The following is an 11,372-nucleotide window of genomic DNA, read 5'->3' as shown; positions in this document are numbered from 1 at the left end:
ATTTTTACAATTTTTACGAGTAAAATTTCCCAGCGGTCCCGTTTAGCGGTTTCGGGCGCAATCGCGGAACGGATCCCCTTGCGGGGATCTAACCATCACGAGGGTTCCTTTGCGATCCAACAGCGCCCAAACTCGCTGTCCCAAAACGATTTGGATCGAGACATTGCCGTTTCGGAAAAATCTTCCCGACAGGTTCGTTTTTAGCGATTTCGGGTGCAATCGCGGAGCAAATCCCCTTGCGGGGTTAGGGGCAGTACCCCTACCCACGATCTAACCATCGTGAGTTACTCCTTTGCGATCTAATGGCACCCAAGCCCGCTGTCCCAAACGAATTTGGGGCAAAACGAAGCCGTTTTGGAAAAATCTTTCGGGTAGCCGAAGCCTACAAGTGCCGAGACACTTGTGCTTCGCTTCTACGGAAAAATTACCCATAAAAACTATAAAAATCATAATTTTACAGAAACTTTAGTTTTCATAAAACCAAAAATTAAACTCATACAAGCCTTGCACGTGGCTCTGATACCACTGTTGGATTTTTCGGGCCGCGAAAATCGCTTTTCGCGTCGCGAAAACCCCGAATCACCCAAAGCCGTAGATCCGTGCAAGGAAAAATTTCCGGAAAACATGAGTACGAGTTTTAATACTTTGATCTACAGTAGATCTACAAAGAAAACATTTTACCTTCGATGCGTGCCCTCGCAAAATCCCGCTTGTCCAAGGTACGTGTCGGATCTCCAAAGTATCAAGATAGATACTTCTCTAGTGATATCCACACGAACAAGGAGTACTCTCTAGCACTCAAGGATGGAGAAGAAAGACCCCAAGTGTGCTAGCACTCTCTCTAGGGCTCTCGGATGGGAATAGAAGAAGAAAGGAAAGCAAAGAAGAGAATACAATACACTCCTCTAAAAATATTACCTTTTCTTCTTGGACTTCTTGGATTAACTCACTCAACCACCTTTCTCCTCACCATGGAAGTCACGGCAACATCTAGCCAAGAGAGGAGAGAAGCAAGCAAGAAGATGATAGAATGAATGCACACATAACTCCACAAAATCAAAACCCCCCTACCATTAGTGTGGCCGGTCACACAATGTAACCCCCTTCATTAATGTGGCCGGCCACATTAAAACCAAGGGAAGAGTGTAACCCCCATGAGGTGGCATACCTCATGAGGTGGAGGTGATGTGGTAAGGATGAGTCATCCTTATGATGTGGCAATACATCAAGTCAAACTTGATGTTTCAAATTCCATTTGGTCAAGTCAAATTTGACCAATTTCTTCCTTGTTGAGTTAAATCCAACCTTTGATTCAAATCAATTTCAATTTAATGAATCTCAATTCATTAATATAAATTGACTCAATGAATCAAATTTAAATTAGACTCATTCAACAATTGAATCTAATTGAGTCTAACTCAATAAGTCTAATTCGAATCCAATCTTTGGTGCATCATATGAACCTAATCCAATTGGTTCATCATATGAACCTAATCTCCATCCACTTGTTCTTTGTGTGTGACCCAATAGGCTCTTGTAACATTGGCAATGTTTCTAAACTCCTTTAGAAACATAAGCAATGAGCGGCATCTAGCAATTCATCATTGCTACCCAAGTTACAAGAATGTTGAGATCCAACATCACCTTGTGACTATTAATTGTGACTTCTCACAATATATGACAAGTGTCCTTCTATCCTAGACATCTAAATTGATCAATGTGAGGCATAGACCATGTCATCCTCTGACCAATCTAAATCTTGAACTCCAAGTAGACTCACTCAATCAAATGAGCTCAATATCTCATATTGACTCATTTGGGTATGGTCATACACTTAGTGGTCTTACTCTATCAAGAATATCGATGTCACTCCCGTCATATAGGAGGGATAGATCACATCTACATCACTCACATCCCTCTGTATAATTCGTTACATACCCAGTAATCGTCTTTATAGTCCACCTAGTTACGGGTGACGTTTGATGAAACCAAAGTACATAACTCCTTATGTAGGGATCCATGGTGACTTCAGGTCTAAGGACTAATAGTCATACTAATAGCCACATGAGAAAGTATATGACACTCATATAACGATCCATGATATTTTCTCATGACGGGTCATTCAGTATACATTCTCTAATGCATACCCATGTGTCAGCTTGATATCTCTATATCCATGACTTGTGAGATCAAGTCATCGAGCTGACCTACATCCTAGTCTTATTGTATTAACATTGTCCCTGAATGTTAATACTCGACTAGGAATGATTTAGAGTAGTGTTCCCTATATCATCTCACTATCGATTCAACTAATCGATTGATATAGGTATGAACCTTCTACTCAAGGACGCTATTATACTTAGTCTATTTGGCACTAATACAAATAAGTATAATAACCAAACAAATGTCTTTATTAATATACAAGAATATGATACAATGAGTCCATACAATCATCAAATGATTGGCTCTAGGGCTCTAACTAACAGGACTTGCAAATTAAGAGTTCTTTCGATCTCTCATCAAAAACCTCTGAGGGACTTTAATCATCTACTCGGACGAGTCATCAAATATATAAACATTGAAGAAGCACAATCCGCTCGGAAGAAGGAAGTTGCACCCTCTGTTCCTTCTTTCGCACCCGAGCATCAAGTGCTCGCTCCCACTTTGCCACCTAAAGGGCCTTGATCGGGCCCCTTGCCGCAACATCATGAGTGAAGGCCGCATGTAGTCCAATACGTAGAAGCTGAGCGAACATGTTTCCCCAAGTCCTAATAATGGACTCTCATGTTTTGTACCTACCATCACTCAGAAATCCACAATACTAAAGATTGTTACCATTTTAATAAAGAGCAGTGTCGACTGACCAACCAAGGGTTTTACCAACGATCCCCTTCTCCTAATCGCCAATGTTACCCGACCAAACGGACCCCTAGGTCAGAACACTGCCGAGGCCGATCAGAATCAGCAAGGGCACTAATAAAGAAATAACCGAGTACTGGCTTGGGCTTCGACAGAGCAAGCTCCATGCCGACCCATCCAGAAGGAAGAAAATAGTAGCAACACCGTTCAGTGCAACATTGGGATGATAACAAGTGGCTGAAGTCTAGCGTTTGCCCCTCGCTCAGATCAAATTAATAATTTATAATCAATCGAACCCCTTAACCTACACTAAGGTAGTATGGTAGAAGACCATATCGTCTCTCTCACATAACTAATGGCAGGATATTTATTTTCAGATGAAATTGAACCAGGGGTTTTGTTTTTGAGAGTTTCTCTAAACCTAATGCAATAAATGAAATCCTAACAAATCAGCAATGATGAACCTATAGCGCGATGTCACTTTACGCTAAAAGCATCACTTTCTACCGAATCAACATGCATAAAGAAATTAACTAACTATTCAATCTAATTATCAAAGATAAACTTGTATCACATTGTCACCCTACGATACAAGAATCATCATCAATAGGCATAACATGAACTAAATGCAATTAACACAAACATGCATAAGGATAGCAACAGTCAAACACAGATACTTGACTGAACAACAATTAAACAAACTCTAATTAAGCATAAAAGCAAAATCTGTACCACATTGTTACCTTATGATATAAGATCAATAATCATATATAAATAAAACTAACAAAGTACATAACAAACAATCCATCATGCATAAGAACATAACACATAAATCAAACAAGAAAATCAATTAAATTAACCAAACACCCTTTTCCACGATCAACTCCAAGTCGACTAGCCTTTTGCAGTCACACGAAAGTAACCACTACTCGGTGAACAGCAACAATGATGACTGAACTGATCCTGGGCACGATAAGAAATAGTTGATTCTGTTGGATCGAGACCGCGCTAGAGGGGGGGGTGAATAGCGCTCGCGGAAATTTCGTTCGTATCGGAATCGTAAAAAGTGTAAGAGTTAATGCAGCGGAGAAAACAGACACACAAAGACGCAAGAGATTTTTACTTCGTTCGGAGCCTAAGGCGACTCCTACTCGAAGGCCCGCGATCCTTGATCGCTTCCGATGGGCAACAACTATAAGCTCGATTATTACAAACTAAGTATTACAAGAAATGCGATAAGAGAAATCTATACCGACAACGAAAAGAGAAATCTTGGAGCTCTGGGTCGTCGGAGACTTGTAGCAGCACTTCCGGGAGTCTTTCGGAGCAGCACGTAGAAGAAGGAAGACTTGGAATTCGTTGGTTTGAGCTGCTGGTCGAACCCCCTTTATAAATAGTGTTCAAGGCGCCTTAAACAAGCTCCAAGGCGCCTTAAACGAGAGTTTTATCCCGATCTGCTTGCTGTGATAACCCTTTGACTGCCGCGACCTGAAGGCACCTTCAACCCGTCCAAGGCGCCTTCAGCCCATCCAAGGCGCCTTAAGCCTACTCCTCGCGCCAGCTCAGGATTTTGAACCCGAGGCGCCTCCAAGCCCCATGGAGGCGCCTTGGACACTGTTCATCCGAGGGAAATCTTCGTTATTTTGTACCTGCAAGACATGTTAATCCCAAACAACATCCTGCAACACAAAGTTAACACAAAATAACAGTATGGATAATAAAGAATGTTAAGACAGTCTCCGGACTGTCCGAGTCTGACTTCGAATTTCCGACCGGAAACCCTAGGTCGACCCGACGCCTACTGTTCCCTCTACGGGGAACGCGTCCTCACCTACTCCACTCAGGAGATTTACCTGTTGCCAGTGCAATCCTCCAGATCGACTGGACTTTTGCTCAGCACTCGATACTTCCAGACTTTCTGCTGGACATCCGCTTCCCGGCTAGTCCAGTCTTTCACCTGGTTCGCGACACCAGGACTTTCCACCTAGGGTTACCACCCCCTAGGACTTTTTGCCTGAAGTCATCGACCTTCCAAAACTTTCCGCATAGGGTTACCACCCCCTATGACCTAGGGTTACCACCCCCTAGGGTTTCTCCCTTTGCCTAACCGCAGCTAGGACTTTCCTGAAATCCTCAAGTAGACTTGTTAGAATACAAAACATCTTAACTTTGAATTCTTTGTCATTATCAAAATACGAGTTCGATCGTCGGATACTTCCCGCGCCAACAGATTCTTCCCAGAGCTGAACCACTTCGGTGAAGAGCAAACATGATACCCAGAATACACACAGAATTCGCTTCCTTCACCCTCTGATCTACTACTCCAACTCAAAAATTCTAGCACAACAGAGGAGAAGAAGAAGAACCAGTGACCGACCGGAATTGATGAAGAATGGGGATGAATAGAGGAAATTATCGGCTGGAATTGGGAAGAAGTGCTCACTGCTCTGCCGGAACTTGATACCCACTGAATTTACTGGAGGTACTGCTTCCGCAACCACGTCCGCAGAGAAAATCCTCCACATCAGCCTCAGTGATGCACTCAGAGAAGGGATTGCCGAACAAGAATAAGGACCGCTGGCTTCCTCCTCTTGGAAACTCCACTGCGCCGGAGAAAAACCACCCTGGCAAGGAATTTCTTATGAGGTAGGGACGGAAAGGAAGGGAAGGAATCACCGAAGCAGAACCACTCCGACGAAAACCCTAGATCTAGAGCCGCCGCTCTTCAACAAGGATCGGGAGATGAAGGGAATCCACCATGCCGGAGCAGAACCATTTCACCGGTAGGAACACTGAGGAGATGTCGTCGCCGCTTACAGGGACCGCCGGAGTTGCTGTCGTCACCGGCTTGCAGGAGATTGTGAGGAAAGGAGAAAGGGGGCGTCGGGGCTATGGGGAGAAGATGACGAGGACATGGCAAAGAACCCGAGCCACTGTTCCTGAACCGCATTTCTCCGCCATTAAACCGGCTGCCATTGAAGCTTCAAGTGAATTGGCCGGTTCTGCTGAACCGAATTGAATTGAACCGAATCGAATCGAACCGAACTAATACTGCAGAGGACTGCTATAGGTTCTTTAGGCTTTGAAATTGGATTTTTCAAATTGGATTTTGGATGATCCTTTAAATTTAGACTCTTGATTGGGTCTCCTTCTTTTATCTAACAATTGAAATAAATCATAATTTGAATCAGGTTCGACTGAACTGACGTTCTTCTCCTCAATTTCTGTTTCCTCTCAAATAAAATATAATTAAATAATAATCAAAATACACATAAAATGTATAGAAATTAAAATGAAAATTAACAACTATCCAAATTCATTAAACACACTAAAAGCATATATGTAAATACATAAGATGAGGAAAATACCAATAAATAACACTAAAATCGCCTACCCAAATAATGGTTATCAAATCCCCCATACTTAGGTGGCGTTTAGTTCTCTCCTAGGAATCAGAATGGGAATGAATATGAGCTTGGGTATCATTCTTAAAAATAATGTTTGGTTAGTTGAATATTTTCAATCGGAATGAATCTAAATTTCCAATTTTTACCCTTAGAGGAAAATAAGAGAAAAAATTAGATGGAAGAGAAAGTTGAATGTGAGAGAAACATCTGATGAGAGAGAATGATGAGAGAAAAAGTGTGATGAGAAAAAATAAAGAGAGGGAAAGTGTGATGAGAGAAAATGAGGAGAGAGTGTGTGATAGGAGAGATTGAGAAGAGAAAAAGTATGATGAGAGAGAAAGTGTGTTGAGAGAGAAAGAGTGATGGGAAAAAATGAAGAGAGAGAAAGTGTGATGAGAGAAAATGAGATATTGAGGAGAGAAAGTATAATGAAAAAAATGTGATGAGAGAGAAAGTGTGATGGGAAAAAATGAAGAGAGGAAATGTATGATGAGAGAAAATGAGGAGAGAGTGTGTGATGGAAAAGAATGAAGAGAGAGAAAGTGTGATGAGAGAAAATATGAAGAGAGAGTATGGTAAGAGAGATTGAGGAAAGAAAAAGTATGATGAAAAAATGAGGAGAGAATGAAGAGAGAGAAAATAATGAAAGAGTGTGTGATGAGAGAGAATATAGAGAGAAAATAGTAGAAAATGTGTGATGAGAGAGAAAGTATGTTGAGAGAGAAAATGTGATGATAGAATGAAGAGAGAAAGTATGATGAGAGAGAACAAGAAAAGAGAGTGAAATGAAAGAAAAATTGAACAAATATATTAAAGGTATTTTCATCCAAAACTTAATTCTTATTCTCATTTCATCAAAACCCAAGGGAGGGGGTGAGTTTCATCCATACCCAAATTTTTAGGTTTCATTCCAAAATATTGATTCCATTCCCATCAACCAAACACAAGGTTTAGAAAATGAATCAATTCTCTTATTCCCAAACCTCTAAACCAAACGCCACCTTATTCTTGTATGTCTCGAGCAAGTAAACAAAACAAAAAAATAATTAAAGAGTATTCTTCTAGTAATTCTCAATCATGTTTAGAAAATTAGAAAAGAAAATTTCTTAGGATTGTCAAATTCCAATGACCTAAGCATTCATGAATTCAATTCATACACTGATTAACAAACATGATAACTTCAATACATTTAGATAAACCGAGAATAATAATAAAATAAATCTCACAAGATAAGTGATAGTAGCTCTCCTCTCATATTAATGTAATAGTGGCTCACTCAAGCTGCTTATGATTTATACACTACCATATGCTTGTTTTTCTTTTAATCTTCATCACTATTACATACATAAAAACGCACAATAAAATAATAAAGGTATATTTAAAATGTAAGGGAAACATAAATAAAAGCAAATGATAGTGTAAGAAAAGAAATGAAGAAGATAAAACAAAGTAATGGTGGAAAACATGGACGTAATGAAATGTTATATAGATAAGAACCAGAAAATAATGCTCCAAAAATATTACATCCAAACTATCTTTCCACAACTCAATAAATATGTGAATAACCTTTACTATAACTTTTCACAATAAAAATTCACTCATGATGTACAATAAAATCTAAATGTTGCTATAATAAAAATTATCACTCACAAAAATTTCGCGACATATGAATATAAAATGCACAACATGTTCTTTTTTCTGTTCACCTTTTTCCACTGTGTTTCTTTTCTTTTTTTTCGTTTTCATTTTGTTTCTCTTTTGTTTCTTGTCATTTTCTTTCAACATGTTGTATATCTTTCCTATGCATCATCGTCATCAATAACTCAAATAAAGCGATAAATAACATGACTCACCTATGGTGATCAAGCATGACTTACTTATGCTTCTCCGAAATTCCACTAAGTTATTTCTCTCCCTCTCACTTAAACTTTTGTCTATCCCAAGTAAAATACTCATCATGTAACATCCAATATATCCACATCCCAAGGAAGAATAAAGCGAAATAAATGGAAGAGATAAGCAAATGATATAACCAAAGATAAAGGAATTATTCAATCAACGTGTGATAATACAAGAAATAAATAGAAGCAAGTGAAAATGACCTTCATAAAAATCATGCAAATCTATGATAATGTAGTTTCGAAAGAATTAAAGTAAGTTCTAAATTAACATTAACCACAAGTGCATCATACATAAATGAGAGCAATAGGCTTAAAAATATCCTCACTAGACATATCAAAATTATCATCTCAATCTATCAACATAGAATCCATCACCAAGTTGTAACCACATGTAATCGAAGAATCCAATCATGACAATAAATTTCTAACTCGACAATCAAATTTAACTAGCTTTCACAATTTCTAAAATGAAAAAAAAGAATGCATAGGGAATTTATTATGAAAACCAATCGAACAAAATAAAAATGAACTACTAAACAAAAGCAAAAAAATATATTCAAGCAAAAAGAAAAAGAGAAAGTGAGATGAAATAGACTCCCCTGAATTTCTAGCAGTCGGAGTCGATTTAGCTCTAAAAGTCAATCTAGAAGTGGGATGATGGTAGGTGAAGTGAGGACTACTCCCTCCACCATCGTCTCATCAAAAATTTTCCCTGGTGGTTGAAGACGGTTCAGTTGGAGTGTTCACTCCAAAAGCTTGATTATTGCATAGAGAGTTAGGACCTTCTTTAATTGATAAAATGCATCCTTATATGATTGACTGCAAATGAAATGCCGGTAGAAATCCTATATACTATTGAATAGAGAGTTAGGACCTTCTTTAATTGATAAAATGCATCCTTACATGATTACTGTAAATGAAATGTCGGTAGAAGCCCTATATACTACAAAGAAGATGCAATTTCCACACGCATGCTGTGTGGGATGGACTAGAAACAATATCAATGTTAAGAGAGCATGAATTAAGAGATATGCTACATCCACTAAATTAGACCTAATTACCTCAATGGAATTTCCTAAAAATTCAGAGGAAATATTGGCGTTACCATACTGAAAGGTACATGGAGGGTTTATAACAGTGAATGTGACATCAACTTGATCAGGTAAAGGATCTAGCTCTACCAATCGTATAATAGAAGGAAGTGATTCTTAGGTCGTCCCTACACTTCCATTGTCAATAAGTGCAATAGCAGACTCAACTGGCTAAGGTGGTAGTATAATCAAAAGAAGCAATTCTTGGGACTTTGTCTCCCTACACATCCATCATTATCAACAATACCTGCAACATCAAGAATATTTAGAACAATAATATCATCGACAATAACATTATCAGGATCAACTACAACATCACGATATAAAAAACTAGAAGAGGTCTATAGAGTAGCAGAATTAAGGTCAGAAATATCACAAACTCTACAATCTGTCTCCTCAGAAATTGATGCAGTAGGTTAATCCAATTGCAACCATAACTATATTGATGAATGTGTTCTTAGCTGGAACTATACTCTTTGTTGTTGCCAAAATTATTGTAACTGCTCCCTAAAACCTTGCACAGGCTGATAGCACTGAAGATAAGGCTGGTAATATTGGGACCACTCAGAAATCTCTTGTTGTGTGTTCCCATACTCGAATCCTGACAATGAATTATATCTGTCCTGCGGATGAACCTGATAATACTAAGGATCAAGCTGATGATACTGAATTCTGGTTGGAGACACATTGGAAAAGGAATGAACATCTTTAGTAATCATCGACCTAATCTCATACTGTTAATAATTTGTAGTCATAATCTCAATAAATTCTCTGGTCTGAGCAGATGTCTTGTTAACTGTAGCCCCTCCACTAGGTGTATCAACCATACTCCCGTCTATGGGACACAATCTCTTATAGAAGTACTGAATCAGTAGTTAATTGAGAATATGGTATTGAGGACAACTAGCAACAAATCTTTTAAAATTTTCCTAATATTCTTAGAACGGTTCTCCTATGAATTATTGAACTCCACAAATACTCCTCCGAATAACTACAATCCTAGAAGCAGGAAAATACCTCGTCAAAAATAATTTCTTCATCTCGAACCAGTTAGAGATAGAATTGGATGAGAGACAATACAACCAATCTTTTGTTGAATCCGCCAGTGAGAATAGAAATACTCTAAGTCTAATATCTTCTTCTGATATACCATGTGGTTTCAATGTAGAGCACACCATATGAAACTTCTGTAGATGTCTGTTGGGATCCTCACTAGAAAGTTCATGAAACTTCGATAATAAATATATAATAGTCCATAACTCGAAGTCTGCCTCTAAATCAGAGTATCGAATGCAGAATGAATCATCTAACAAATCTGGTACACAAGCTTTCTAAAAGTCTTTTCAATATTGTTCTCCATGTTATTTATCAAAATTTGAGATAATAATCACACACTGAACATTGGAACTACTAATAATATTCATCCATGGTTTGCTTACACAAAAGATTTCCTGGTCTTACCTGAGATGCTAATATAAATAAGATCAAATGACACAAGAAATATACAAGATAAAATGCACACATACATGAGATGAATAATCAAGTCCTAATAATATTTTTGAATTTTTACCACCACCAAAGAAATAGAAATAAGAGAAAATAAAATAAAAAAAATGAAATGAAAAATATTGAAAAATTGAAACGGTAGTCTAAATAATGAACTTGGACTAAAATAGGCCTTTATTTATAGTGTAACTATGAGTATTACTCCCCTTGTCCTTTTCCTTCAACCTGCAAAGTTCAAGAGCAATAGAGAGATACTAACAATTATATTGAAAGAAAAATAAAATAATAAAGCAAAAAAGCGAGAACGAGATAAAACTTATGTACAGTCTACAAACAAATAAACACAACTAAGTTCCCTAGTAACAACATCAAAATTTGATGTCTAGCGTCTGTCACTTGCTTAGATCGAATTAATAATTTATAATCAACCAAACCCCTTAACCTATACTAAGGTAGTATAGTAGAGGACTACGTCTTCTCTCTTGCAGAACAAACGACAGGACATTTGTTTTCAGATGAAATCAAACCAGGGGTTTTGATTTAGGGGTTTCTCTAAACCTAATACAATAAATAAAATCCTAACTAACCAACAACGATGAACTTAAAGC

At 38.1% G+C, this 11,372-nt stretch overlaps 1 long non-coding RNA gene across 1 annotated transcript; it reads right to left on the bottom strand.

Moving 5' to 3' along the window:
• Positions 1-5,011: 5,011 nt before the first annotated feature.
• LOC121999949 lies at positions 5,012-5,796 on the bottom strand. Its single transcript, XR_006116855.1, has 2 exons — positions 5,303-5,796; positions 5,012-5,196 (listed from the first exon to the last, which is right to left on the bottom strand). It is a non-coding gene; the product is annotated as an uncharacterized LOC121999949 (long non-coding RNA).
• Positions 5,797-11,372: the final 5,576 nt, after the last annotated feature.

Source organism: Zingiber officinale, chromosome 7A (genome assembly GCF_018446385.1).
Source record: "Zingiber officinale cultivar Zhangliang chromosome 7A, Zo_v1.1, whole genome shotgun sequence".
Taxonomy (NCBI): Eukaryota; Viridiplantae; Streptophyta; class Magnoliopsida; order Zingiberales; family Zingiberaceae; genus Zingiber; species Zingiber officinale.
This window is presented reverse-complemented; position numbering and strand designations above follow the sequence as displayed.